The sequence below is a fragment of the Plecotus auritus genome (genome assembly GCF_963455305.1).
Source record: "Plecotus auritus genome assembly, chromosome: 5".
Lineage (NCBI taxonomy): Eukaryota > Metazoa > Chordata > Mammalia > Chiroptera > Vespertilionidae > Plecotus > Plecotus auritus.
Window position 1 is genome coordinate 23,742,259 of NC_137776.1, and position 27,802 is coordinate 23,770,060.

A 27,802-nucleotide genomic window follows, 5' to 3' on the forward strand; every position below is an offset into this window, starting at 1 on the left:
TGCCTTCAGAAAGACAGACAGCTCATTCATCTATGCAACAGGCAGAAAGGCAGTGTATGAGGGAACAGATGTTAGAGTAAATATAAGTGATGATGTTAAGTCTGTTAAAGTTCATTTCTGATTGATTTTTCTTTTTCTCCCCCAGCAAAATAGGATGTAAGGTTAAGGTATTAGGGACTTGAGGAAAGAGAAGAAGGTGTGAAAGTCATCTAGAATGATGGGAGAATTAATAGATTAGGGAAATATTATGATTGCCTGGCAGTATGAAGGGTGCATTTGAGATTCGCGTTCAAGAATTTAAATTAAAACTAGTCAGCCTGATGGTTATGTTTCTTTTTCTGACTACGCTTGACTGTATATACAGGAATGGAAGAGGTAGAAAATTTGGATTTAACTGTACACAACATAAGAGATGAACAATAGAATCAAGTGTCCATGCAGGAAAGTGATTATAATGATTCACCATAGAAGCTGGGTAAGGAAGGCAAGCAGGACATCAAAGGAGCCAGGACAATGAAAGGAGGGTAAGATCAATGAACTAACTGCAGGTCTCTGTTGGATTAAGGGAAGGTTGAGTAGAGGTAGAAAAAGAACAGGAACAATAGAGGAAGAAGTGGTTGAAAAGGAGGATGTGTAGCCCTGACCGGTTTGGCTCAGTGGATAGAGCGTCGGCCTGCGGACTGAAAGGTCCCAGGTTCGATTCCGGTCAAGGGCATGTACCTTGGTTGCAGGCACATCCCCAGTAGGAGGTGTGCAGGAGGCAGCTGATGGATGTTTCTCTCTCATCGATGTTTCTAACTCTCTATCCCTCTCCCTTCCTCTCTGTAAAAAATCAATAAAATATATTTAAAAAAAAAAAAAAAGAAAAGGAGGATGTGTAAAATTGAGCTTCTGGGGGTTGCAGTTTTGGTGATGACAAGGTCTAGAGTAGACTCTAGAGCAGAGTTTCTAAACAGCAACACTGCTGACACTTTGGGCTGGACAAGCCTTTGCCATGGGGGGGGGCATCCTGTGTACTATAGGATGCTGAGCAACATCCCTGGATGCTATCCACTACACTAGATGCCAGTCTCCAGACATTGCCAAATTTCCCCTAAGGGCAAAATCTCCCCCTTGGTGAAAACCACTGTTCTAGAGCATGCCCATAGAAATCAGTGAATGAGATAGAGCAGAAGTCAAGATAACCAGAGAGAACTGGAGAAAGTGGCAGTGAGTCAGGAGCTAAAATCCTCAAGAAATGAGTGGGAATGACTCAGAGTCAGTGCATTACAACAATGAAGAGGACTGGGTGATATGAGATTCAAAACCGGGCTTTTTAGGGCGGAAGGAGAATGGTGAGAAAGCAGCAATTAGAAGCAAGGAGGACACACCCCACCTCAATAGTCAGTGGTTACAGGACTATGGGAGAAAATATAGCCACCCTGTGAGAAGGCTGCAGAGAAAGAAGTGTCTTCAGGGCAAAGCCAGGTTTCTGAGCAAGAAGGAGAAAAGAATGCTCAGAGAAGAGACTGGAGATAAGATTTTGCTGATGATGCACTATTAATTCCACAAGGCACAGGGGAAGGGTTCAGGAATTGGGGAAGGCTGGGAAAAGAGGACAGGATGAAGAAGTGCAGACTAAAAGGTGGAATCCAGTGGGAGGTCCTCTAAGGGGAGTCGGGGGTGGGGGGTGGGTAGAGGACATAGATCTTCAAAACCAGAAAAGAAAAAAGCCTTCTGTTATTTTGGCAAGAAGGTAAACATAGGTAAGAATATACCAGGAATGTGGCTATGCCACTAGAAGTCACATTATTATCAACCCTAGGCTAGAACTAGTCTAGAACAAAAGGATAATCTTTTGAGCTTCACCAAAGAACAGTACCAGCTTTAATATCAGGAAGTCAACCAGACACACCTCTATCAAGAGTTGAGAACAGGTTTTCAAGGGTTCAGGAACTAAGGAAATCTTCAAGAAAGGAGAAACTTGTGCAAGGTTAGTACAGATAGACTTAAAGCCATAATTAGAATTATTGGGACTAATTAGGAAAATACATTCCTCATTAGAGAATTAGAAATTAGGGTGTTCTAAAAAGAGCAGAGTAGCAAAGAGACTATTAATATGGCCAAGAGGACCTCATCAGTGCTTACACCTGGAAGATAATTAGAATGTAAATTCCCAGAGGGACTGAGAATCCCCCCCCCCCCCCCCCGCCCACACACACACACTCCTAGCCCAGAGAGAGTTGAGGAAAGGAACCTACACTAGTGAGCCCAGGAAGCTAAACCAGTGGCGCTAAGAAATGGCAAATGAATTGTGCTGCGTAAACTCATCCATTTAGTTTCCTCCCTTTAAAAAGTTACAAAACAAGCAAACAAACAAAAAACAACCACACACACCACAAAACATACCGACTTAACACCTAAGTTTACGCTTATCATTAAGTTTAAACACTATAGAAGTATATAAGTAACAGACCCCCTCTCTTCACCTCCAAACCACTCCTCAGGGGTAACCTGTACACAATTTGGTATGTATCCTCCCAGACTTTTTTCTATTCTTTTTTTTTTTTTTTTTTTATCCTTACCAAGGATATTTTTCCATTGATTTTTTTAGAGAACGTGGAGGGGAGAGAGGTGGATGGGACAGAAAGAGAGAGAGAGAGAGAAACATCGATGTGAGAGACACACATCGATTGATTGCCTCCCATATGCGCCCTGATCAGGGCTGGGGATGGAGCCTGCAACTGAGGTATGTGCCCTTGACTGGGAATCAAACTCAAGACCCTTCGGACCAATGACCGACACTCTAACCACTGAACAACCAGCCAGGGCCTTTTTTTTTCTATTCTTATGCAAACATACACACACTGAGGTATTCCCCTCCCCCAAATGGGATCACATCATATATATTCTTATGCATTTTGCTTTTTTCTCTTAATAGTAAGTATATCATGGCCATCTTTTCAAGGTATATCCAGGTCTGCCTCATTCTTTTTAATGAGTTCACTGTACTACAGTGTTTGGATGAACCATAATTTTTCAGATTTATGTAACAATGGGCATTTTATTTTTTTTAAATATATTTTATTGGAGAAACCAAGATGGCGGCATAGGTAAACACCTAAACTGCTGCCTCGCACAACAACTTCAAAACTACAACTAAAAAACAAAACGGACACCATCCAGAACCACAGGAAAGCAGGCTGAGTGAAAATACTACAACTAGAAGGAAAGAGGAAAGCACATTGAGACTCAGAGGAGCTGCAAAAGGCTGAGGTATGGAGACGCGCACGTGCAGAGAGGACAGGCGGCTGAATGCACGGGCGGCTGAGTGCGAGGCTGGCTTTCTAAAGCGGGAGTGAGACGGAAGCTCCCGACTGCACTGAACTCCAGTCCCGGGTAAGACTCTGGGAAACCAGATTCATTCGGGGGGGATCTGGACTGTCAGGAAAAGAGAAAGCACACTGAGACTCGGGAGCTGCGGAAGGCAGAGGTCCAGAGGCGCGCGCATGCAGAGAGGACTGACTGCTGAATGTACGGGCGGCTGAGTGCGCGGCTGGCTTTCTAAAGCGGGAGGGAGACGGAAGCTCCCGACTGCGCTGAACTCCACTTCCGGGCGAGTTTCTGGGAACCCAGACTCATTCGGGGAGAAACTGGATTGTCTGGCAGTGGGCGAAACCCAAGGGCTGCTTTCTCTCAGAGGTGCTTGCAGCGATTACCAAGGGACACTGAGACCCAGGGGCCTCATAGGGCAGGGCTGACAGGAAGCCAAGGCTGTTGGCTCCACCCTGAAACTCTGCCCCATCCAAGCTGAGCACAGAGGCTTTTGCAATTTTGCAAGTCTTGTCCTATAAGGGTGTCTCCAGCACAGAAGTTCTCCCAGCATAGACACAGCTGATCCTCACAGCCAATTGGCCTGGAGGTCAATTCCTCCCAGTGATACCAACAACAATCAAGACTTAACTACAACAAGGCTGAGCACGCAGTCCACAAAGGGGTGCACCAAGAGTGTCCACCTCAGGTAACTGGGGAGACTGAGCCACTGTGCCCTATAGGACACCTACCACACAAAGCTACTCCACCAACTCAGGGAAGCAGCGAAAATGCGGAGACAAAGAAACAGATCACAAATGAAAGAAATGGAGGAAAACAAACGACTGGATATAGAGTTCAAACCCACGGTTATAAGGTTTTTCAAGAATTTCCTAGAAAAAGCCGATAAATTTAGCAAGACTCTCGAGGATATGAAAAAGGACCAACTAGAAATTAAACATACACTGACTGAAATAAAAATATTATACAGAGACCCAACAGCAGACTAGAGGATTGCAAGAATCAAGTCAAAGATTTGAAATATAAAGAAGCAAAAAACACCCAATTGGAAAAGCAAAAAGAAAAAAGAATCCAAAAATATGAAGATAGTGTAAGGACCCTCTGGGACAACCTCAAGTGTACCAACATCCGAATTATGGGGGTGCCAGAAGAAGAGAGAGAACAAGATACTGAAAACCTATTTGAAGAAATAGTGACAGAAAACTTCCCCCACCGGGTGAAAGAAATAGAATTACAAGTCCAGGAAGCACACAGAACCCCAAACAAAAGGAATCCAAAGAGGACCACACCAAGACACATCATAATTAAAATGCCAAGAGCAAAAGACAAAGAGAGATTAAAAGCAGCAAGAGAAAAACAGTTAATTACCTACAAGGGAGCACCCATACGATTGTCAGCTGATTTCTCAACAGAAACTATGCAGGCCAGATGGGAGTGGCAAGGAATATTCAAAGTGAGGAATAGCAAGAACATACAACCAAGATTACTCTACCCAGCAAAGCTATCATTCAGAAGTGAAGGGCAGATAAAGAGCTTCACAGATAAGAAAAAGCTAAAGGGAGTTCATCACCACCAAACCTGTATTATATGAAATGCTGAAAGGTATTCTTTAAGAAGAGGAAGAAGAAGAAAAAGGTAAAGATAAAAATTATGAACAACAAATACATACCTATCAACAAGTGAATCTAAAAATCAAGTGAATAAAAAATCTGATGAACAGAATAAACTGGTGAATATAATAGAATCAGGGGCATAGAAAGGGAGTGGACTGACAATTCTCGGGGTGAAAGGGGTGTGAGGGATGCGGGAAGAGACTGGACAAAAAGTGTACACCTATGGATGAGGACAGTGTGGGGGAGGTAAGGGCAGAGGGTGGGGTGGGAACCGGGTGGAGGGGAGCTATGGGGGGGGGGGAAGAGGAACAATTGTAATAATCTGAACAATAAAGATTTATTAAATTTAAAATATATATATATTATTTTTTTTTTTTTACAGAGAAGAAGGGAGAGGGAAAGAGAGTGAGAAACATCGATCAGCTGCCTCCTGCATGCCCCCTACTGAGGATGTGTCCACAACCAAGGTACATGCCCTTGACGAGAATCGAACTTGGGACCCCTTCAGTCCGCAGGCTTATGCTCTATCCACTGAGCCAAACCAGTTAGGGCAACAATGGGCATTTTAAATGTTGTCAATGCTGCTTTGAAATACTTGTGCACGTCTTCATATGTTAATAATTCTACATATTACATCCCCACCTTCTGAAGGAAAGGATATATCTGATACTGGCCAAAAAATTTGCTCTCCAAAAATCGTGTATCAATTTACCTTCCCATCAAAATCGTATGTAGAATGCCCAAAACCCCATACTCTTGCCAAAGCTATAGAAATCCTAATTTCTGCCGACTAATAAGAGGAGAGAATCTTATTCATCTTTTTTTTTATGTGACTCCTAAATATTTTTTAATTAAGGTATTATATGTGTACATATCTTACCATTGCCCCCCCACCCCACTCCCATACATGCCCTCACCCCCCAATGTTTTGCATCCGTTGGTTACTCTTATATGCATGCATATAAGTCCTTCGGTTGATTTCTTATTTCTCCCACCTCTCCCTAACCTTCCCGCTGTAATTTGACAGTCTGTTTGATGTTTTACTGCCTCTGTATCTATCTTTTTGTTCATAGTTTATAATGTATTTTATTATCCACAAATGAGTGAGATCATGTGGTATTTTTCTTTCATTGACTGGCTTATTTCACTTAGCATTATGTTCTCCAATTCCATCCAGGTTGCTACAAATGGTAAGAATTCCTTCTTTTTATGGCAGCATAGTATTCCATTGTGTAGATGTACCATAGTTTTCTGATCCAGTCATCTGCTGACGGGCACCTAGGCTGTTTCCAAATCTTAGCTATTGTAAATTGTGCTGCTATGAACATAGGGGTGCATATATCCTTTCTGATTGGTGTTTCTAGTTTCTTAGGATATATTCCTAGGAGTGGGATTACTGGGTCAAATGGGAGTTCCATTTTCAGTTTTTTGAGGAAACTCCATACTGTTCTCCACAGTGGCTGCACCAGTCTGCATTCCCACCAGCAGTGCACGAGGGTTCCTTTTTCTCCGCATCCTCGCCAACACTTGTCATTTGTTGATTTGTTGATGATAGCCATTCTGACAGGTGTGAGATGGTATCGCATTGTCGTTTTGATTTGCATCTCTCGGATAATTAGTGACTTTGAGCATGTTTTCATGTGTCTCTTGGCCTTCCTTCTGTCTTCTTTCGAAAAGATTCTATTTAGGTCCGTTGCCCATTTTTTTATTGGATCATTTATCTTCCTTTTATTAAGTTGTATAAGCTGCCTTATTCATCTTTTAATGTGAATGCTTTTTTGTTTTGTTTGTTTTGGTGGAGGAGGATATATCAGTTTAAGAACAATAAAAACTATTTTCAAATTTGTATATTTAAACATTGAACCAAGAGGATACCATCTTCATGAAATATACTGATTGCTAAAGGAAAAGAAACATGAGAAGAATAATAACTACATACATAGCCAATACTTTTGAATTTTTATTATGTGCCAGACCCTATGAAAAGTACCTAACTATATTATCTTATTGAGCTCCCATAACTCTTTAGAGGGCATTAATATGCCCATGTTATACAAAAAGAAACTGAAGTTAGATAGGTTAAGTAACTTTCTCAAAATTACACAACTAATAACTGAGTAAAACCAGGTTTTGAACCCAGACTATCCGATTCTGGATTCCCCACTTAGACAAGTTAAGTAACTTGCTCAAAAAAAGCCGCATAGCCAGTAAATATTACAGTTGGGATTCTAACCCAGGTCTAACTCCAGAGCACACATATGTAAAATGTTTGCTTGCTTGTTGTGTATTTAATAGAACTTGTATTATTTATATGAATAATGTAATGATAGTGTGGGGAAGAATGTATTCCTCTAAACTTTTTGGGGGGGAGGGTTCTTGTGTGGGTATTTTTGGTTCTGTTTTGCCTAAGGTTTGAAAAACAAAATACTGACATTGCCTTGGTTGAGCTAAAGTCAGATTAAGCCCAACTGCATGACTCCAGGGCAGGGGTGGGCAAACTTTTTGACTCGAGGGCCACTAAACTGGACCGGAGGGCCGGAACAAAAGTATGGATGGAGTGTTTGTGTGAACTAATATAAATTCAAAGTAAAGGAGCGGAGGGGAGAGCAAGAGAACCGGAAAGAACAGCCGGATCCGACCCGCGGGCCGTAGTTTGCCCAAGTCTGCTCCAGGGGCATCATACTTATGTGAATGGAATTCACTGGAGTTGTGCAGTACACAACCTACAGAGCTGAGTGTGGGCCCCAGGACCAGATACAGACTGACTAATGGAAAAGGGAGATTTCTCCCCACCATTAGGCCAACACAGTGTCCCCTAGTGGTTGAGAATAGTGTTGACAACTAAAAAGGTCGAAGAGAGCTCCAGCATTGACAGAACTAGGGTAGTTGCTGATGTGAAATCAGGAGACATGAAAACAGCCGAAACCGGTTTGGCTCAGTGGATAGAGCGTCGGCCTGTGGACTGAAGGGTCCCGGGTTCGATTCCGGTCAAGGGCATGTACCTTGGTTGTGGGCACATCCCCAGTGGGAGGTGTGCAGGAGGCAGCTGATCGATGTTTCTGGCTTTCTATCCCTCTCCTTTCCTCTCTGTAAAATATCAATAAAATATATTTTTAAAAAAATGATCTTAAAAAAAAAAAAAGGAGACATGAAAACAAACTGCTGCTTCCTCTAACTGGAGTGTTCCCACACAAGAGAATGCAAGATAAATCAAGACTCTTCTTTGGGGAATCAATGGTTCCTTAGGACACAAAGGGGAACCCAGAGTAAGTATCACCAACAACTCAGGTCTCAAGAATAAGATGCCTGCACCATAAATGAAGAGAGAAAGGGAAATGATTTTACTATATGAGAGAAGGTGGTAGAGAAGCAGGGAGATAGACATAAATAGACTCAAGACTAGATAATCAGCCTGGAAATGTCTTAGTAATCTTCCAAAGGGCACCCCTCCACCACCACCAAAATAAAATAAAATAAAAATAAAAAGCCACTAGAAAATTAGGAGAACCTTGAAAATATTCTCAAGGGGGAAAATGATGCTAAAAGAAACCCAGATGTGGTGAATATAAAATGAATGGAATTTTGGATTCATTCCTACTGTCAGCCTCTCTTAGAATTGAGGCAAAGGCAATTGCAGACTTGGGAAGAAAGGCTTAACTTGACCAAATTAAAATGGCCTAAAGCCATAAAGAGACCATGGGTAAAACAGAAACACACATTAGCTAGGCAAAAGATGGGCCCTGAGGATCAGCACAGCAACTGGAAGAAATGGAGAAGAGTCAACCAAGGTAAACACCATAATAGTGAGTGCCAATCACTGGCTTGATTGAGAAGGGGTATTCTAGTTAATATTTACCATTTGCTGCTCATAAGGATGATCAATTTTCAAAGAATTTGAAGGTATGTTGTAAAATAAAAATAACACTGAAATATAAGACACCACATAATCTTCCAATGACCTGGGTGTTTATCAAAACTATCAATTGTCACTACTGTCTAAGGAAGTGACAGGATCCGGTCTCAGTTACTGACCTGGCAAAAACCTGGCTAGAAAGAAACAATCAAGAAAGATGTAGATGGCATCGAATAAGGAGATGACAATGCCCAAAGGGTATGAGACATTATTTCCTTTATATTTCAAAGACCCTAGTACCGTAAAAAGGGTAGTGAATAACAGCAATGGGAAATAAGTACCACATTTATTTTGACAACTCACTAGACTGTAAATTCTAGGAGAGTAAAACTTGTTTTGGTCATTGCTCTGTCACTGCATCTAGAACAGTAACTGACACAGAGGAGGCACTCAACAATACTTAAAGAAGAAACAGTGCCATTCATTGAATATTCCCTTTTTCCATTCTCTCAAAAATTATACCTGGAAAGAAAGAATGAATGCTGCTCACTCTAATATCCTTTTTCATATTCTCTACTTAAAGAAATTCTTATCCTTCAAGCTCCAGCTTAAATTTCTTCTCTTTCTCAAAGTCTTCCCTGATTGCTTCCTGCTGTCCACAAACCTACCTCCTTCAAAAGCCAAAGTTCAACTTTCTTTATTCTTTTCATCCAAAGTGCCTTACTTGGACCTATATTTGCACTCGTTTCGTTCTGCACTGCATTGTAGGTTAATATTTACATGTCTGAACCTCCTCCTGGGTTATATGTTCCTTGAAGGTAAATTCTGGATTCAGTTTTCTTGAATCCCCATCTTCTATCATAATGCCTTGCAAACAGCAATTACTTAAGTGTCTGCTAAGTTTAATAAAGCAGAATTATATTTTTGGTATCTAATAAGAAGCCAGCACATTACAGGGGCTCAATAAATGTTTATTACATGAATGAACTGAAAGAAAGATAATACAGCAAAATCAGGTTCTTTGCCTCAAAACCCAGGGCTGAAAGGCATCACACCTTAAAGACAGAGAAATTGTCTCTTTCCCTTGGTGTAAGAACTTGCCTGGTTCATGTGCCCAGTATCGGGCAGTCTGGCACCAAAACTGTAGAGATAAGTTTGAGGGAGTTCCAAGAAGAACATAATTGACCAGGGTGGGGGAGGGAAGAATGAAAAAGGAGCGATTGGAGCTTAAGCCAGGCAGATGGCCTAAGTGATGTCTGAGACTAGACATGATAACCTTCTGCTAACATCGAGAGAGTGTAAACACCAAGTGGAGAGGAATTGTTTAGCCTGGCCCAAGGAGCTCAAAGTAGGAGAAAGGATGAAACAAGGATGGAAGATCAAAGTCCTGTGACAGAAAAGCCAACCAGGAGAGACACGGCTCTCCTTGGACTCAGAGAAAACAAGACATTTTCACAGATACCAACAAGTGTTATTATCCTTTTCTTCAGGCATAAAGGAGACTACAAACAGATGGATTATTGAAACTAGAAGAACTGAAACTGAATACAAAGAGCCTATGCTTGTAACAGAAAGTCCTTTTACCATTACACAAAATATAGCCCCATACTCAGTGTTATTAAAGCATTGTCCCCAGAACCCACTGATGCAGACTGCACCCGTAAGTCAAAGCACCTGGGGATGAAAGAAGAAAAAGGAGCAAAAAAGAGAATCAGCAAAGCAGTGGGACTGTAAGGAATCCCATGGTCAGGTAAAATGCAGGAAATCTCCCATCTGTGTTCTCATTAGCTCTTTTCCATTTTACTCGAACAAAGCCACCTCTCAAAGTGGAGTTTGCTGAAAACATATTCATTTCTTCCTATTTCCCATTCCACTCCAGCCCGCCCCCCTGCCTGCTTCTCAGGAACTTTCAGTAGGCTTTGATTGTGCCTACAACATCAGTAATAAGTGCTGTGAGCGGTAGAGCTGGAAAAGATATGGTTTCCTGCTTCAAAGAACTTATAATCTACTTGCAGAGACAAAATATAAATATGTGAAAATAGCAAGAAAATAATTGCAAAGAAAGAGATGATAAATACAGGTGGAAATAGGATAAACTATTGGTATGTAACTCTTAATGGTCTGTGAAGTGAGAGGAAAATAAGATTCAGCTGATAATTCAGGGAAGGCTTCCTGGCAGAGGTGAATTTTCTTCTTGAAGAAGAAAAACAGAAATGGACTGACTGAATTCAATTTATGGGTTTGTAAAAGCTATGAAAATTGCTCATTGACAAATGAACTAAACAGAAGCCCAGGGAGCTTAAATAAAATATGTCCAAGTGACAAATAAGTAAGTGGAAGAGCTGGAATTAAAATCAAATTATTCTGACTTCAAGTCCAGAGCAGGTGACAGGAACAAATGCAGAGGAGCGAGAAGGAGCAATGCCTATAAGGAAGGTGAGCAGACTGGCTTGGCTGCGACAGAGACTGTATACTGAGTACTGAGGTCCTGTGGTACTGAGTTCCGTAGGGTACTGAGAAATAAGAAGCCCCGGTCTACTCCCAAATGATCTGAGTGGCTCCATCTGAGACTCTACTTCTCTCCCTCTTCAGGAACATCCAGGACACCTTAGTGACAGGAGCCCTGCAGAACTTCTGCATTTCCCACAGCACATGTCCTGCTCTGAGACCTTAGCTTCTAGCAGCTGCCATCCCAGATACCTGCCAAGGACCCTGGAAGCTCCAAGACACACATATAACAAAACTAATCAGGGAGCTACTCCACATACGCACTTCTGGTTCTGCTCACAACCCCACCCTCCTCCTTTGCCCCCACCAACACTGAGGAAACCAGATGTACAAATGGTTAACAGAGAAAAAAATCCCACCCAGACCACTTGAAACGCGGCTAGTCTGGCTGGGCTTCGAGTCCGCTCAGCGACTGCTCCACGTCTGCTATTTATAGCCTCTGGGTGCCCAGCCCAGCTTCCAGGTCACTAATTGTGGCCCAGCCCCGAGCCAACCCCACACCTCCTCCCTTGCCCTGCAACACAGGGAACAAGAAGCAAATCCAGCTTTGTCCGGCCCAGGGAGAACAGCGAGGAATGAGATTTGAATTCAAGACCCTGATTATAGCCCTGCCCTCGTACTACACATCTTGGAGATCTGAGCTATCCCTTCCTTCTATAGCAGGTTCCTCTTGGCATAAAGACTCGGCTTTCTCCGTTAGTTCTGTATCCATGCTACATTGGGCAATAACCAACAGGCCACATCCCAACTAGCAATTCTATATCTGAAGCCTTGTGTCCATCCCAATTAAACCTGACCATTGTCAATGAGGTTCATATTCAGGGCAAAGGACTGGGACTCAGGTGAAGGAAGAGTTAAGAGGCTTAGAATAAGAAAGATAAGTCTCCTTCCTTTCCCAGTGCCTCAGTGTTATGGTTACCATTCTTCTCAGACAGCCCAACAAGCTACCAACCCTGTACGGCCTTGACCAATACTGCCCAAGACTATACATCCCAATGTTAGTCTTCCCCTTCTCATTTGGGGGTTCATTTGGGCCATTGGCTAACATGCCAGGGATTCTGGTTATTGGAGCCAGAACCAGAATGCTGCTGTGCTATCTCATCATCACCCACAAATGCCAATTCCCAGCCCCAAATGGCCCCAAATCTTTCCTCCCAAGACCACAAGGGGAAAAAAGTTTCCAAATTAAAAAACTAAAACTGGCAACAAAGGTGCCCCATGGCAGTAACCTTTAAAACTGGCCATTAAAGTTTATAAGTCAGACGGCACCAACGTGAACGATCAAGAAGAGAAAAACAGCCCCCTCCCTTGGGGACCCAGAGCCACAGCCTTCCCCCTAAAGCCATAGAGCTGATGTCACAAGAAGCACTTGCTGCCATCAAGGGCTCTCTGTGTCCCAACTACAACCATTCACAATGTAGGCAACCTCTGTGTGCTGAGGTGGTGGGTGTCTGGCTGAGAATAAAGGAAAGGGGAGGGGTAAGGAGGCATGGGTTGGGGTATATAGGAGGTAGGAGAAGATGGGAAGGGGGAGAAAAACAACAAATCTCTTCCTAGCCATGATGGCTGCCTGCAATTCACAGGCCAGGAGGGGACAGGCCTGTCAGGCTGCCTAGGACAGTGGTTCCCAACTTTTTTCCACCCAACACACATGAAGCATATCACCTATTTTCATCAGTAACTTTAAGTCATTATGTAATGATTCCTAACCATCCTGGGATAGAGGGGACATATATCATAATTTTTTGGCAAGGGTATGAATAGTTTGAAAAGGCCTCCAAATTATTCTGACCACCTCCCCTATGGGTTATGTAACCCCCCTGTGAAGAATCATCAGTTTAGGGAGCCTACTTCTCCTTCCCTCCCTTCCTTCCTTCCATGTATTCAACAAACACATTTTAAAAGCTTCAATATGCCAGGCATTGTTCTAAGGACACTGGGGTGACAGCAATGAGCGCACAGACAAAAATCCCTGCCCTCATTGAGAATCCATGCCTTCGCAGGGGAGAAAAACAACATAATAAAAAAGCAAAATCTGTGGTATGTCGGGTAATGATAAGTGCTGAGGAGAAAAACAGAGCAGGAAAAGGGAACGGAGAGTGCTGGAGGGGGTGGGGCTGACATTTTCCAGAGGGTGGCCAGGAAGTCCTCAACTAGAAGGTAGCAAATGAAAAAAGAGCCAAACAAGAGAAGGAAAGGGGCCACGCAGGTCTCTGAGGAAAGAGCATCCTCAGCAGAGGGACCGCAAGTGAGAAGGTGCTAAGGAATGGCACATGTCTAGTATGTTCAAGGAACAGTCATAAGGAGGCCACTATGCCTGGAGCCCGTGTGCCATTCTTGGTGACAATTCCTCCTCCATTGTACATCCTATGGCTCTGAGGAGCTGGGCTGATCACCTGTTGGACTAAATTGTCTAAGCCAGGGACATGCTCACAAGCAGAAGGAACTTAAGTAGCTTGGTGAAAGGGGACACAGGTAGGTAAGATGAGCTTAGTATTAAAGTATTTCTCCTTGTTTAAACAGCTCAGAGTTCTTTTAAATAAAATCTCATCCATTCACACAAAATCCTTATAAGGAACAAAAATCATATCCCAAAGAAATCCTTTTTTAAATGAGGTTAAAGCTAGAAACTGGAATAGAATTTACTCTCGATACCCAGTCCAATGCCCTAATACTCATAAAATCATAGAATATTAAAAGCTGGAAGAGGCCTTAAGAGATGATCTTATGCATTCCCCTCATCTTACTTCAGAAGCAGTTGCTGAAATTAGAGCCCAGGGTTCTTGGATAAGGGGTGAACACTCCTTAGAAAGCAATGTAGGACCCAGCCGGTGTGGCTTAGTGGTTGAGTGTCGACCTATGAACCAGGAGGTCATGGTTCAATTCCCGGTCAGGGCACATGCCCAGGTTGCAGGCTAGATCCCCAGTAGGGGGCATGCAGGAGGCAGCCAATCAATGATTCTCTCTCATCATTAATGTTTCTATCCCTCCCTCACTCGCCCTTCATCTCTCTGAAATCAATAAAAACACAAATCCTGCATTCTAGAATCTCTTCTGCAAAGGATGATATGGTGATGGCATTAGGATTACCGAAGACTAAATAGTGTTCTCTATCCCCTGACCTCTAGAAAAAAAGGCTGTGTTGTCTCCACATGCTAAGGTCACTGCTCTTCATCTAGCTCCCTTCAGCCCAAATGTCCTTGGTGATACAGAGCCCAGCCAAGCCCGTGGCTGCAGGTTCTGAAGACCAGAACTGAGTCTACAGTGTGAACACAGATACACACACACAGACACATACAGTCAGTGGGAAGGAGGGGAAAGGAAAGCACACACAACACAACACACTAGGGCAGCTGCAGAAAACAACTGCTTGTTAAGTTAAAATTAAACTCTGCACAAATATTGACCTTTGGAGGGGACAGAAACTGGTCCCATATTTACCAGTTTTATAAATGGGACTGACCACAGCTGCCCCACGCGCTTGGCCAGCACGATGGCAGGATGGGGCGAGGCCATGCTTTGGGGGTGGGGGGTGAATGAGAGGGGCAGGAGAGATTTTAAACACTCTCTTAAACGTAGTTACTACTGGTAGGTCAAAGTTCCCAAAAGCCTTAAAAGAGAAATTTCTAGGAAAGCAAATAAGGCAGTCCCTGAAAGTGGGGGGTCAGAAAAGTAGGAATAAAGAGGAAAAAGAAAGTGTCAGAAAGAAAAAGTTTACTAAAAATAGTGAAAAATATAACAGAGATTGAAACTGAATGGAGAGAACACTAGGAGCTTATCCTTTTGAACCCTGGCCCTTGGTCAAACGAAGAGTCATAAGGTAGGAGACCAGGTGACCAACTTAACCTAATGGAACGATCGAAACTAACCAGGTCTGAGGCTTGGCTCAGCTGCTTCATTGCTATGCAGCTTTGGGAAGCTGAAGGACCCCGTTTTCCCATCTACACAATAGAGGTAATAATACAAGTACTTTGTCCTAATTCACAAAGATAGAACCCAAAGAAGACAGTGCGAGTGAAAGCGCTTTGCCAACTGTAACACCACACAGATATAAATCATTACTTTTATTAATTCTACCCCAGCTAACTGTGCACCTTTATACTCCAAACTGGCCAATGAACTGCAGTCTCTCTAAGAGCAGAGCCAGGTCAGAAGGGAGAACTTGAGCTTCCCCTGAACTTGTTAAAAGCCTCCCAAAAGCATACACCTAAACCCTTCCTTTGCTGCAGGATAACGAGGAGGCCAACTTGCTGAACGATGCCCCAAAAGCCATACTCCCAGCTGCAAAAGGTCCCAATACAAAGGGGAAGAAAGGACTCATCAATACTATTTTCCTGACGGCGGATCTCTGGCAACCCACGGTTTTTCAGGAACAAACTTCACAGCTGCTGGGCTACTTAGTTCTGTTCCGAATCTCTGCTGCCTTCACTCTCTTTTATCTTTTCCTTACACTCATGACTTCCACGATTAATAATAAGCATAAAAGTCTGATCCAATTACCACCGAGTAGAGCATGACAACACCCTCCCGCCAACACTGTGCCACCAAGAATCACAATCTGAAAGTATTTCAAATAAATATACTTTGAAAAATACATGAAAAGATGTTGCTGAAATTAGTTGCCCAGTTTTACAGAAAGCCCCTGTGCCTTTATGTGGTATACTGTTTACACTCCACATCTTCAAAGCCTGGGGCAGACAAGCGTCTGTCACTTTATGGCACAGGGAAACTGCAGTGATGAAGTTAAAGTCCTTTGCCTCCTTGGGCTGACCAAACACGTCACTAGTATCTCTTGACTCTGCTTTACTTGTTCAATGTTTGACCTTAATATATCACAGTTTATATTGTTAAACGTGTGTCATAAAACATAAACAATGTACAGCACCATGTCAGCAATTCAGGAAGAATTTCCAACGCTGCAGTCTCCCTGGTCACAGGGCAGGGAGATGTTTTGCATTTGGTGCACCAAACATGTGCTACACGGGACTCCAAACAAACTGGGGAGGGGGAGACAGACAGGAAAGAAAAGGGAAAGCCAATGGGGAAATCATACTCCATGTGGGGAACCAGCGTCCTTGAATTCGGGTCCAAGAACTTTTTACAAAATGTAATCCTTATGAATTTCCATAACCCACTTCCTGCGGCTTCATCCTTCTCCGGGGGCTCCAGAGGAGTGGTGACATGCCTCCAGGTCCAGCCACTCACGGCCTCTAAGGCTTCTGTTTTTCTAACGTAGAAAAGAGTTCTCTCCACACTCCATGCCCATCTTTTCCATGAGTAATGACCTCCACAGGTCTTAGTTCCATCTTCTATAAACAATGGAGAAGCTGAGATAGCTGACTTTCCCTGTATGACCTAAGACTCCCTGTCAAATCTCTTAATCTATAGCCAGAACTGATGTTAATTTCAAGTACCCTATACTTCTAGGAAAAGGGAAATGAGCGTCAGCATGACTGTCACCCACCTAATATTCCAAAAAAGTTCATCCTTCTTACTCTAAACGACAGAGCTCACAGGAAAAACCCATCAGTCTATCACTCTTCAAGGTCCTCCTCCCACGATGTTCTCATACAAATAAAATCAGCGCCTCAGACAGGGAGGTTTCTAGGCTAGAAAAATGGTGCAGGTGCTGAAAATAAGCATCGTCAAAAGCAAAATATCCTTAAGGGGAAATTCTGAGCTAAGTAAATCTCTGAGGAAAACACACACAAAAAACAATAAAGCTCACAATGGTAGAAGCAATCATCATCCAGCACTTAGAAGTGATGTGCCCATGACGCTTTGCCTGTGAGGGGGTCCCTTGACCCTCTAACCACGGCTCCATCTGTGAGACCCTGCTGACCTCCTCCCAGACTAAATTCTGGCTGCCTCCATCCAACAGAATCCAGCAAAATGGAGCCCCATATAGGAGGTCTAGTCCAATGTTGTTTGTCTCCTTGGTCTCCTGCTCTCTCCTAGCTAAACCGGAGTAGACTGACCTCTCAGAGAAGTCCCTAAGCAGATCATGTGCCAGAGCTGATTCCTATTTAGAACGCCTTGACCTAAGCAAGCAAAATGTCATTCTTGGGGGCTTCAAGACAGAAGAGCACTTTAATATTAAAGATAACAGCAGGGACAAATGGGGGGCGGGGGCAATCTGTAATACTCTCAACAATAAAATTTTTTAAAAAGATAATAGCAACATAAGTTTTCCAAAGGCCTACAAGAGATAATGCTAATAAGGCCTAAGAAATAGAAAATGCCCTAGGCCGGTGTGGCTCAGTTGGTTGAGCTTAGTCCCAGGCACCAAAAGGTCATTGGTTTGAATCCCGGTCAGGGCACATGCCTGGGTTGTGGGCTCGATTCCCAGTAGGGGGTGTGCAAGAGGCAGCCAATCAATGTTTCTCTTTCACATAGATGTTTCTCTCTCCATTCCTCTCTCTCTCTAAAATCAATAAAAACATGCTTTTTAAAAAGATAAATAGAAAATGGAAGCCAGGGTCCCCAGAAAGGCTCTGATGTAACCCGACAACAAGGACAACAGGACTAGAAGGGGACTCTTACGGGGACTGGATAAGCCTGGGAGCAGACTGAAAGCACAAAGAAGAGATCCAGAGACCTGGAAAGCACCTCCACCCACAAGGGCACGTCTATTTTATATCTGAGGTCCAGGCATTGCAGAAGCGTTTGCTTGTGTAAGCACTATGTCTGGAACCCAGAAACAACTAAATTTCAGGCCTAGTAGGAAGCATCCCTCCACTGTAATCTCTGAAGCCCCTAGAGAAGCAAATAAGGAAACATTGCTACCGGGTACCAGTGTGTGCTGCCGACTCACCAGCGCTAGGAAATGTCTGAACAGAGTCTTATTCAAGCCAAGGGAAAACGCTGTTAAAACACACAAAACTCCTTTGACTAATGTGAGAGGGGGAAAGAGCCTCTATAATTAACAGAAACTGTCACAGGCATTGGGGGCCTCCGACGTGTTCAATGCAAACCACTTGAAAAGACCCGGTCTTCTCGGAGAAGGCTGGGGTTTGTGAGCGGGGCTCCAACAGGCTGGGGACAGCTTTTCCAAAAGAATCCCACCATATTAAAAAAGAAGAAGAAGCAGGGGGAGAAGAAAAAAGGGGTGGGGGAAAGAAAGGAAAAACCCAAACCTCAGCTGAATGTTTTTCCACCACTGGAACTAAAAAGCAGAGCAGAAGAAGAAAAGTCCAAATGCAACCAGTTTTCAATTAGGGCCTAATTAGAAAGAAAAGTGGCAGTGCTGTTATTACAGATCTGGGGAGGAAGAAACGCAGTCAATGACTTGAGTTTGGGCTGAGCCATCCACTTGAAAGCTGTGATGATTAGAGGGACAATTTATGGTGAGAGATGTTGGAAGGAGAGGGAGGGATGACAGAAGAGGACTTAGAGGCTGGCTGATCATGTCAATCAAGAGCCAAAAAAAGATAGCCCAAAACATTTATTGATCACCCACAACTTGCAAAGCATTACACAAGGGGCTGTGAGGAGAAATAAAGATCATAAAAGCCATAACTCTGACCTGAAGACTGTCCCTGCAATGAGTATCCACCTCTCTCAACACTCGGCCACTACGTACACATGCACAGTCTGCAGAGAATTTAACCTCGACTTCTTTTTATACTAAGTCCACTCTGACCACTCAGGTGGCCTCTCTCTGCACTTCTCCCAGCTCCCTCCTCATTTCCATACATGACACACAGAGACACCCCCAAAAGAGATGCCATCATCAACTATAATTCCTGAATGAAGTTATCAGGATTCGCCTCAGCCCTCAAGAGAAGCCAAAGTCTGCACCCTGGCTCAGGCAAGCTTGAGACCCTATACCACGTGGGGGAATCTCAGAAGAGATGGAGGGCATCTTCTGCTTTTTGTCTGATCCCGAAGGATTCTGGTCCATTTTCTAGGTAAAAGCCATAATATATGAGAACAAGCAGAAAGGAACTAGGGATGAGCATCCTTGTCTATGGCTGTAGGAAGGAAGTTCCATTCCCTATTTGCAATAAAACAAAGCAATCTGACTGGTAGAGGCATGAGTACTTTCTTCCCTTGTTCTGGGGTACCCTCTCCCTTGTTGATTTAGTTCAGGCAACTTGGAGGAGGGACAGGAAAGGCCAGGGCAAACATGTCACAGCCTGCAGTGAATAGGGCCAACAGAAAGGAGAGGCAAAGAACAGAACTGAGAGGAGAGGAAAAGAGGAGAGGCCTCTCTTCCCATCCCACAACCTGGGCTCCATCCAACACAAAGTTAATTCCTAACCTCGGCTCACCACCCTGCCCACTGCTTGCATGATTTATCTCCCTATCTGCCTGCATTGCCTTTACAAGCCTCCTAGCCTTGCACACCATTATAAAAGCTGTCTGTAATGCTGGCTCGACCTGGCCTGGCCTGGGCTCCTGCCACGGTAACCCTTCCCCACCCCTGAATTTTACAAGCCTTCCGCCATCATGGAAATCTGAAATCCCACGAAAGAACAGTAAACAAAGCAGGGAAAAGAAAATACCCAGCTTGGCCACTCTGGACACAGCAAAGTCACAGATGGACTGATGTCTCTAAGCCAGGGATGAAGGCCTTTTAGGCAATGACAGTGAGCTTCCTTCTGGCCTGAGCTCAGCCGGATAATAATAAAGAGACGCACACAGATGGGCCTATCCTTTATGGGGCACGGCCAAGCATCCTGGTGCCCTGGGAATTCCCAGGCTCAAGGAATCAGCCAGAATGTCAAGAAAACTCACAAGTAAACACAGGTGTCAGGTTCAGAGAACCATGTGGAAATGTGAAGTTTTAAATAACGGAAAGAGACTAAACATTATTCAGACCACAAACTAAGTCGGCATCAGCTCTGTCACCTTCTTATGGGCTCCTGAGGGAGGTAGCATGGTGTAGTGGAAAGAGCATGGGCTTTGAAAGCTGGCTTCATCACTTATTTATGAGCTATGTGACTCTGGTCAACTTATACTCTCTGAATCTGTTTCACTTTCCGTACCATGGGAAAATACCAACTCATAAAAAGGTTGTGAAGAGTAACAAAATTTACAGCCAGAGGGCCTGGCACTCAACAGGTACAAAAATTGTAGCTATTCTTTGGGATGTTAGACATCCTAAAATGTGTTTGTGATGGGTGTTCTATTGCTTCCCCATGCAAATCTTAGCCTGCTTAACGGGTTTCCCTTTATTCTATGCACACTTTCCCTTAATAAACCAGACTCCATTGGTCCATCTCCTGGCCAGAGAATGAGCCAAAAGGGGGTCTCTTGGGGAAGTATTCTTTCCTACCAACTGTCTTGAATCCCATTGTCCCTTTATCCCTTTGAACTCATATGACCCAGTTCTGGCCCTGACCTTCCTCACTAAGCTCCCATTGGCTCCTCCAGCCTCCCTTCAGAAAGGCTCTTCTTTCTCTTCTGATGCCTCAAGAGAACCTGCCAGCACCCACCAGGTTCCATTCTTTTCAAAAAAAGTCCCACTGCCCTGTTACAGCATCTAAGCCAGAAGTCAGGGTCATATCTTCCCGGGCGAGCTTAGTAGAGAGAGGGACACTAAAGCATTCTCCACGAGTCTCTGGAGTTCCAAAGTGCCCTGCCAATGAGGCTGAGTGCTCCCCAGAGCTCTGTTATTCACTTGGGGGTAGGTAGTGGGGAGCCGTAGGGGAGGGCCGGGGGAGGGCAGGAAGAGAAGAGAGCCTTGATTCAGGGGCCAGACTGAGTCCGCCACAGGCCAGGCTCCGCTGAGGTTTCTCGGGTGAAACACGTCTCTGTGATGGCTGTGCCTGTGAAGCGGATGGAAATGCCCATAAAGCCCTATCAAACCCTGTTCACAGAAGGACAGGGATATATATAGAACCAGGAACCAAAGGGGCCACAAGGGATTCAGGCGGACAGCTCCGCCCAGCCCTTAAACCCGCCCAGGGAAGGGGGGCGGCCCAAGGAACAAGCTCAAGGAATGAAGGTTGGAGACAGCCCGGCGGGTTTGCGAAGGGAGTGGGGAAACGAGGGGCGTCAGGGACAATGCTGGAAGCGAGCTCGCGCCCAGGCTGTGGGAATCAATCAGGCTGGGAGCTGTGCCTGCTCCAGCGTGTGGCTGCTAAAGGGCCTCACTCTGAGTTTTGGCCAATTTAGAGGTGACTTTTAACTCTTTGCTTTGGTGACCTACCATCTTAATGGTGCTCTGCTTCCTTCTCAGAACCAATGAACCAGCTTTCCCTGTCCTCCTCCATTCTCCCGACCAGCACCTCCACTCCCATCCTTCTCCATTCCCACACCCTTAACCCCACTCCCAGCCTCCCAAAGAAACAGGGGTGGGAGGCAGGTGAAAAACAGAAATCTATCCATAAGGAATGTGTCCTGAAACAAGAAAAATATCCTAAGATGGAATCTGTCAAAAGATAGAAACTAATTCACAGAAAAGAAAAAGAGGCTCACAGAACAAGGCAAGAGCCTTATAAGAAACCGTGACATCTTATAACATCAGGCCCTAAAGGAGACACTGTCACGTCACGCAGGGGCAAAAAGTGAGCAGGTTCTTCTTCCATTCTTTGATTTGTGGACACCCCTCTCTCCACCAATCCTCTCCCAAAGTAGGACATTGCAGGTACAGGTATTGGCTGATGGAAGCTAGCAAACACTGAGCCACAAGGCTTTCCTACTTGAGCAACAGCCAGAGCCCCCTCTGTCCCCTGTTCAAAAGAGAATCCTTCCCTCTATCCACCTCCTTTCCCAAAGCCAGCATGAGATGTATGACAATGTTTTGGCGCCACCTGCTGACCTTTTCTGACAGTTTAGTAGAATAGACCCTAAAATTGGACGGACCTCAAATTCACCTTTAATTCATCATAAGCCCAAAAGGAAGGGAATCCCAGAGAAAAAAAACCAAACTTCTTCCAAAGGGAATACTCCCACAGCACGCAATGGCCAACTCCAGTGCCCACCCTCCTGTTTCCTGGGACAGTCGTCTTAGGAATGCCAACTAGCCAGAATCTCCTCGGTGGGTTTTTCGGTCCAGCCTTAACAGCCATTAGTCTATGAAGGTCCTTCTCCAAAAGTCTCTCTGATTTGAGAACTGTGAATACTCAACAAGCCCTTTTCTATTTAATAGAGTCCATATACATTAAAATTATTTCTCTATCACAGTTTTGGTTTTCTTGGTTTTAGGCAGAAATTCTAATTTTGGGCTGAGATGACATGATCCTTTGTCATCAAACAGTAGAATGAAAGCAGTGTCACCCAAAGAGTAACACTTAGATATTTTACACTGCTCTCCATTCCTGTGGTCCTCAGGATGGTCTGGGCAAACATTTAATAAGCAGTAAGCTCGTTGAGACGTTAGTTCATCTCACAAATATAAACATTTGTTCATCCATTTAACAAATATTTCTGCAGCACCTAATATGAACCAGGAACAAGCTGAAGGTACAGTGTGGAGTAAGACACACTCTCATAGAGCCTCCACGCTAGCATCTTTACCTGGTGTATTAAGGAATTCTAGCAATTTCTCACTCATCTTAAAGAACACCTGTGTGAACAACAAAGTGCAAGACAAAAATGTAAACAGACTTTGTAAAGAGACAGAATAAAAAATATAAAAGGCCACAGAAGTAAGGATATACAGAATGGGACAATGAATGTGTACAATATTATTCTTTCATCAGATTCCTTATAGATAAGTTCCCGCCCCCCTCTAAAACCCACTCCTGGACCTAACTCTAGAAACTGCATGCAGCTTCCAAAGTCAGCTTCCTCAGACCTCAAGATTTACAAAGTCTTTAGTAGAAATTATGGAGAGATGCCTGGGATTGACAGTTTAAATTACATGCAAGTATTTTCCCAAACGTCACCACAGGAAATATGTGGGGCTCCATAAAAACCATTGTCATCTGGTAGAAGGAGACGCTTCTGATAGGCCTTAACATGACCCAGTAAATCAGGGGGATGGAGCCAATCATTCCCCTGATTTACTGGGAATCTTTCAGGAATCTTAAGGCTAGGCATGCCCTCTCCTACTCTTGCTCTCAAATTGTATCCAAGCAGCTCTACAATACACCTGTCATTAGGAAAAGAATCTTCCTCCTCCCGTCCCCATTTCCCAAGGAGTTTATTTGGGTAAACCAGGGGATGGGGAGGCCCTGCATCTAAAATAAGGTGTTGGGCCTCTTGTTGTTCGTGAAGCGTGGCTCATGCTGGCCACTAAGGACCCGGTGGGGCAACAGGAACTTGATCTTGAAGTTGTGGAGCTGCTTGACTGCTGGTTAGCAGCACTTGCTGGTTGCAATCTCCTCCATCTTCATGATCTGGATTGAGTGGGTGGGAGCACAGTGCCAGTCCCATGTCTCAGTAGCACTGGGTGACGGTGCCTACAGTGGTCAGGTCCTGGTACTCCCGGTACATGTTGTGGGTGCCACTGCAAGAGACGAGTCGTAGCGCAGCCAGATGCCAAAGTTCTTCACCCGAAGGGTGATTTCCCTGAAGATTTCTTCATCTTCTTTAGCTGAGACACAAAGTACCAGAAGCGGGACTTGGCAACGACATGGTTAGGTGCAAAGATGTGCGTGTGGTAGAGGGGTGGTGTGCGGCACTTGGGGGTGGGCAGGCAGCACCGCACCACCTTGACCCCACCACCTTTACTCTTGTAGCATGCCCAAGGCCTGCACAGCGTTTTCTCTGCATTCACCAGCACTCACAAAAGGAAATCAGGAAAAGAATCTTAAAGAATTCTAGGAAGGGAGTTTCCAAAGCTTTCCTAGTAGCAATCTAGTCAGGTAGAAAATTCCTCTCTCTACTTCACCTTTTATTCTTATTGCTACAATTCAAGTTCATCCTTTCTTGTATTATCTTGAATGAAATGCAAAAAAAAAAGCTATTTATCATCCTGCATGTGCTAAATCTTCATATTTTAAAGACAGAGCTACTACCCCTAATCAATCTACTCTACGAATTAAATATTCCCACTTTCCTTAGATACTTTTTTTAAAATTCTGTTTCCATCCCTTTTATTATTGTCTTAATTTTCCTATGGGCACTCGGGCCCCATGCATCTTTCAAGCATGACCCTCAAATCCTAAGAGGCTCACTAGTGCTAAATACAATAGGAAGGCGGCCTCAGGATCTCATGCCCTTCTTTCATTTATACAATCTGGAACGATGTTCATCTTTTTACTCACCCAAACTATGCCAAAGACTATGTCACAGTTGGAAGCTTTTCCTAGTTAAATCTTTCAGGAAAAAGGGGGACATTTTCCCACCTAGGAAACAGAAGATACTTTATAGGAAAGACATTCTATTGCATAAGATATTGGAGTAGCTAAAGCATCTGATAAAAGGAGTAGCAGGCAAGGTCGGTGTGCAGAGAGCCCAGGAGGGCATTTAGAGGGGGCGTGTGCCTGGTTGAGGGCTAGTAAGGGAATCAGAAGGTTCTGCTTTCCTTTACTTAGATCCACCCCCTTGTCAGGAGTTCCCTGGGAATCCTTCACTAATCTCCCCACAGAGAACGACACCTTGTGTATATCACTAGCACAGCACTCTCACCTTGGATTGTAGGTTTACAAATAAGCACACCTACCTGTCTCCCCTTCTCCTCCATGTGCTTCAGGGCAGGAGTCATGTCAGACATTGCTGTATCCCTGGCACTCCCGAGTACTTAACAATGCTAGTTCCCTTGCCCCTGCAGCACCTCGTGCAAAAACCTAACCCTGGGGAGAGTCCATAAACACTGGCTAACGATGGTAATATTACCAGCAGCCATCCAGCACACCTCCACTATGCTGTCGGACCAGTTTAGAATATTGGCTTGGAAACTCCTTTTTTCTCTTGGCCCAGACATTTACTCTTAAGGTTTGCCTCTTCCTCAAGAGACTCCAGGAAATAAGGTTAGTTTTAAGTCCTAGAAACTCCAATCATTCCTGTTTTCTTCAAGCTAAGGGCCTAAAGGAAGACTACAGATGCCCATGAATATTGATGAACCTTAGCGGTCACATGAATATTAACAACACCCTGTGGTTTTCGGGAACAGCAGCCCAGCAAGGTCTAATATTAACCTTGGCTAAGCCCAAAAGGTGGGAAGAGCATATGCCCATATGTCTCCATGGGGAGTAAAGGGTGCGTGGCAGAGTCTAGTTTCGGGGTTGGTCCCTATGCAAACACTGGACACAAGGGCAGTTAAGAAGGGACTCAATGTTGTACCCCAGTCCCTGGCACTGAGGGCTCTGTTAGCTGCTATCCAGGCAAAAGTCCCCAATCCTCAAGCTTTGCAGCAGTAAGGATGCAGAAACAGGTCCTATTCAATTCCAAGGAGAACAGGTAGACACACTGACCTAGTTCAATCACTACAGTAGAGAGAGAGGTAGGGAAGGTTCAAAGTCAGATCTCTTTGGGCAAAAACCTGAATCAAATAAAAAGGCTCAATTAGGCAACAAAATACACAGTTAGCTAGTCACACATTAACAGTAACAAAAGACCTACAGACTGTGGAGTTTCTAGCTCCACACCTTTCATGAAACTAGTGGACACAGAGAACAATGGCTTAGGTTTAAGGAGAAAGATGTCCCAGAGCTGAAGCTGCAAGAGATGGGAGGCATCAGGTTCTTTCAGCTCTGATAGCTTCTGAACCAGGAGATACCAGAAAGAATGGTGCCTGTTAGTAAAAACTAGAGGCCCGGTGCATGAAATTCGTGCATGGGGGGGTAAAGGGTCCCTCAGCCCAGCCTGCACCCTCTCGCAATCCGGGACCCCTCGGGGGATATCTGACTGCCAGTTTAAGCCCAATCCTGCAGCAGTTTAGGCCCGAAACTGGCAGTCAGACATCCCTCTCGCAATCCGGAACCACTGGCTCTTAACCACTTGCTTGCCTGCCTGATCACCCCTAACCACTCTGCCTAGCTGCCCGATCGCCCCTAACTGCTTGCCTGCCTGCCTGGTCGCCCCTAACCACCTCTGCCTCAGCCCCCACTGCAGCAGCTTTGTCCAGAAGGACGTCTGGAATGACGTCCAGAATGATGTCCGGAAGGTCGTTTGGCTGTCCGGTCTAATTAGCATATTACGCTTTTATTATTATAGATAAATAAATAAAGGAGAAGTGCTGTGAATCAGAGTCAACCAAAGAAACTCATGCACCCTGGGCCTGGGTCTAAGTTCAATACCTATTCAATGGCATGTGACAAAACTAGTAAAGGAAAGGCAGGTTAAGTGGCCTTATGCAGTGATTAGAATTAATGCTAATAATAAGATTCCTGCTGTACTCAGACATCAGAACAGACTGTGCTTAAAACTAGAGAAGTGCCTCTACTCCTCTGCCTAATCTTACTCAAAGGCCTTGACCCCTTAGCTCTGTCTGAAAAACTGACCCAGCCCCCTTCACACACACTTAAGAGGAATGGAGAGGCCTGCCGGCCTAGCCCAAGCAGAGGTGGTGAGAGGCCACACCTAGGAAGAGGGTGGAGGCTGCTCACGGGAGCTGTGTTCTGTCACACAATTACCATATTATGTAGCTCTAATAAAAAAAAATACTTGAAGTTTTACTAGTGCCATATAATAAAGTATTTATAGAATCCGGGGGTTGGGGGTGGGCAAAGGTAAAGTGGGGGAGAGGGGAAAGAAGGAATCAGAATTGTTAGCGAGAGCCCTGGCAACAACAACTCCCAGTATTCACCATAGAGGTAAACTTCAAAGCCATCAGCCTGGGACATCCGGCTCACTCTCATTAACCTAGATCAAGGTGGCTTACTGTTCACCTCCTCTCCCTAACAGTCTGTCTCTGGTTTACAAAGAAAAGAGATGAGAAACTGGAAGGAACAGGAAGGTAGAAGAAGGAATGTCAGCGGAACTGTGTGGAGCCTAGGCCTGAAAAGTCTGGGGACCAGAGTAAAGGGGTTGTCAGTTGAAAGAATGAATGGAACGTGAGTTTTTAAAGGTTCCATTCTGAGGCTAAACTTCTAGGTCTCACCATCCAACATACCTGACAGCTGAAATTTGCCAAAATAGGATTTCCCATCATTGCACTTGCCCTTTTGCACACCTCTCACACTCCCCATTCCAACCACACTATCCACTTGCCACCACCACCACGAGGGCAGTGTGCTCCACACCTACACAACCACACCGCGTGCACCCACAGCTTCTCCCAGACCTCCCCTCCTCACCCATGGTCCGTATAGCCACAGTGTCACACACACAACAAGCTCACCACAACACACTACTCCGCAAGAGCACTTGTTGCCTGGATTTCCTAGGCATCTTCCCAACTTAAGACACATCCTAAATAAAAAACATTTTCTGAGCCTACAATCCTCTTTAACATTTCAAAATTTTCTATTACCCAGAAAATCTCCCCAAAGAGAGAGAACAGTGAGGGCTATGGCATTATTACAGAGGAGACTATAAACAGAACAAATATAGAGCTGCTTTATTACAAGGCAGTGTGGGGTTGGTGGCTGGCTGATTACAGGGACACTCCCCAGAGCTCTCTGCAATCCCAAACCTCAATAAAGGCCAGACTAGAGCTGCTTTCAACCAAAGGGCAGGC

General features: G+C 44.5%; 1 protein-coding gene and 1 pseudogene across 2 annotated transcripts in view; both read right to left on the minus strand.

Moving 5' to 3' along the window:
- NHEJ1 (non-homologous end joining factor 1) overlaps nt 1-27,802 on the minus strand; it is an 84,322-nt gene that overhangs the window by 25,633 nt on the left and 30,887 nt on the right. The gene's annotated exons all lie outside the window — the stretch shown is intronic.
- On the minus strand, nt 23,418-27,423 carry LOC308249513 (large ribosomal subunit protein eL20-like; annotated as a pseudogene). The gene is made up of 2 exons: nt 27,420-27,423; nt 23,418-23,946 (listed from the first exon to the last, which is right to left on the minus strand). The product of its transcript is annotated as a large ribosomal subunit protein eL20-like (transcript).